This window comes from Malaclemys terrapin, chromosome 8 (genome assembly GCF_027887155.1).
Source record: "Malaclemys terrapin pileata isolate rMalTer1 chromosome 8, rMalTer1.hap1, whole genome shotgun sequence".
NCBI classification, from domain to species: domain Eukaryota; kingdom Metazoa; phylum Chordata; order Testudines; family Emydidae; genus Malaclemys; species Malaclemys terrapin.
Window position 1 is genome coordinate 18,469,190 of NC_071512.1, and position 3,633 is coordinate 18,472,822.

Below are 3,633 nucleotides of genomic sequence, written 5' to 3' on the forward strand. Positions count from 1 at the left end.
CATTCCATCTCTCCAATGAGGCAGAGCAGCTATGATCACTGCTAATATTGCAAATGTGAGAGAATTTTAAGCATCCAGTTTACTTTCAAAGTTTGCTTTTGCAGTTCTCTAAGTGAGAATAGGCTAGCCAGTTTTACCTTTATTCAGAGCAATTTTTTAATAAGTTGCATATTCCGGTTCTCATACACTAGCACAATACTGTACTATTTTCCATTACAAACCTTGAAGGAGAATATTTTATTTTTCTTTCAAATTCTTTTCATCACAATTTTTAAGAACAATCTTAGATTTTGTAAAAAAAAACAAAAAAAAAACCCACCTGTTTGTTCCAGGTCAATATTTTGGGCCAAATCCCATGGCATTTTACTAGAAAAGGTAAATTGGGTCCATTATCACCATTTTACTTACTTACCTAAATTCCTCTGCCTTTTCGAATAGAGAAGATATTTTTCACTACGCTTTCTAAAATGCTGCGGTGTCATTTTTGCTGATGCAGAATGAATTCTGCAGTTCTGTCCTTAGAGGTAGCTGAATTAAAATTCGTACAGATTGTAAAACACTTAGCAACTTTCATCCCAAAGGATTCCTGTTTAAATGTAAGGCTGCAACACCTCTGTTTTTACAACTTAAGTCATACATAAAAAATCTCCATCTTCAAGATAAAATCATCAGGTGAAATGTTAATGTTATTGTCCATACCTTCTTGATGTTAAACATGAACCAAACAGAGTAAAGTCCTTGTGTATTAAGTGAGTCTTTGCTTCTCAGCTACCCAGAACAGTAAACTACTGTCTAAACGATATTGTTTTGAACATCAAAATGACGGGTGGGGGGGGGGAGAATGTCATCTTGCAGCACATTGTCTTCACTGTTCAGGATTTTCCAAAAGAAAAGTTCCCTCTTTTACTGTATTGAATCACAGTTTGGTTATTTATAGGAATGGCTGGTATCTAAACTTCCCAAAGCATCATTCTGGACTGGCCTTTATGGGTTTAGATTCTGTACAGTTTTGCAGTGGTCGAACAGTCAATTCCCGTTTGCAGCCTCAAGATGGTGAGTTGAGTAAGGAACTGTGAACTAGAATTTGTGTTTCAGGGGCATCCGAAGTGCATTCATCAGGCCAGTCCCTCCTGTTGCTCTCTTCAGTACAGCCATCCTCGTCTTTTGACATGGAGTTGTGGTCCAAGGGGAGGCTACAGGAGCATGAAGTGCTTCATCATAATCTGCTCAAGCCAGCTGCACTAGGAACCCTAATGAAAATTCTAATTGAAAATGGCCAACTGGCTGTAGTTAGCCAACTAAATTTGGGAACAGCAATACTGGTCCTACTTGTCCTCCATTTAAAATAGAAACCAACAGAGACCTGTAGAAAACAAGAAGGACCAGAATTAGAACACCAAAGTCTAATAGAATTTCCACTAAGGACTTTTAGTCTCAGCAAACCACACTCCTGTGTTGAATATGAGAGATCTGTGATCTGCTATTTTAGACAAACTTCTGTAATTGTGAGTGATGGATGGTGGACTTCTGGCAAGTCAACAAGACAACCCTCGGGTAAAACTCAGATGCATGTGATTTGTCAGGAAAGATATTCCTTGGATAACAGAAATGTTTAATATGTATTTCAGTCAAAGTTTGTGTATGTGCACATTACTTTTAATTATATTTCAAATGCAAAATGTACTTGGATAAACTTTCTGTTGAGGGGTGGCTCTAGGAGTTCTGCTGTCTTAAGCAAACTGGCAAATGCCCATCTCCTACCAACTCGCAGCCTTCCAGACAAAGAGTTACTGGACTTATTCCTGCCCTGATTTTTGGCATCCCAAAGTGATTCCTGTTGTATCTTTCTGGTAGAGCCATTCCTGCTTCTGGAAGCTCTGTCATCCATAGTGTTCATTTCATATAGTGCACTGCTTCTCTACTGATACAATAAAAACGTATGGCAGGAAACAAAAAAATCAACCTAGAAAAGCAGATTTGTATCTGTGGAAATGTTAAAATCTTTGAGCCCAACTCTGCCCTCAGACACATGCACAGACCTGATAGTAGGATTGGGTTGTACATATATCATATAGAGAAATGTGTTAAACAACATTAGGGGCCAAATTGTGACTCTCCCCTCCTTACTAACACTGATGAACAGCTACTCACAGGAGTAGCCCATTTGGGTGGCAGGTTTCAGAGTAGTAGCCGTGTTAGTCTGTATCAGCAAAAACAACGAGAGTCGCCTGAATAAAGACTGGGAGTGGTTGGGTCATTACAAAACCTAAACCTAATTTCCCCCATACTAATTTCTCCCTGCTGTTACTCACACCTTCTTGTCAACTATTTGAAATGGGCCACTCTCATTAGCACTACAAAAGTTATTTTTCCTCCCTTGGCATCCTGCTGTTAATTGAATTGTCTCGTTAGACTGACCTCATACTTGGTAAGGCAAGTCCCATCTTTTCATGTATTTATACCTGCTCCTGTATTTTCCACTCCATGCATCTGATGAAGTGGGTTCTAGCCCACTGAAGCTTATGCCCAAATAAATTTGTTAGTCTCTAAGGTGCCACAAGGACTCCTCGTTCCATTTGGGTGGGTTTTTTAAAAGCACTGATGGGCGATAGGTGCTATCCTTAACATGGGGGGTGGTGCCTATCTCCCATAGGAGCTTTTGAAAATCCAGCCAGCCGATTGACCTCATCCGGATTACTCATGTGAGTAACTACTGAAGAAGTGAGGTTCTTACCCACGAAAGCTTATGCTCCCAATACTTCTGTTAGTCTTAAAGGTGCCACAGGACCTTCTGTTGCTTTTTACTCACCACTGTGAGCAGTAAGGTTGCAAATCAGCCCTATGTGAAACAAATCAAAGGTAAATCAAGGTATCTAGCACTGTAGGTTTCTTCTGACACCAGTGTTTCAGAGTGTTCACCTGAGAACTCTGCAATATGCTAGCATAATAGGGCAAGAGAGACGCTGGAGCATGGTAATGTTTTAAGGGCACATTTATGACTAAACACACTTGGCCGAACTGAAGAGATTGCAATATATTCTGTAAAAACAAACTCCCCATGTAACTGGGGTGGGAATGCAATGTCATAACTTTAGCAATAGCAGCACAAAGGAAACGGTAAGACTAAACCTGGCTACAGTGCTTTTAAGGATAAAGTGTAGACTGGTGGGAAAACCTTGTAACCTTGTATACTTTTGTTTCCTTGAGGTTGTCTGTAAGCAAGTGGGCCGTAGGTGTTAAGTGCTGTGTGCAGCTTAATGCTCCCAAAGGCTCTTTGACAGCTGTCAGCTGCTTTCGGAAAGCCCTGTGGATTTGCAAGAGAAAAGAAGAAGGTAATCTGCATATATGGATGCAGCTGGCTTCCATTAGGAATGAACAAGGCTTCTCAGTACTTGTCTGCATTACAAGATTTAATCGTGTTTGAACATGATTGTGAGCTGTCGAGTTACATGATGCTAGGATGGGATAGCCATTGCTTGTCAAGCACAAGGACTGCAATTAATCCTGGCCCTTGCATTGGGCATATAAATGGGAAAGAAGGCATCTTTCTTCTGCTTGTGCATGCACTTGGGGGCCAGGAGCAATCTGGCCTGAACTGTTGTCACTGCCCGAGATCTCACTGTTCCTGATAGT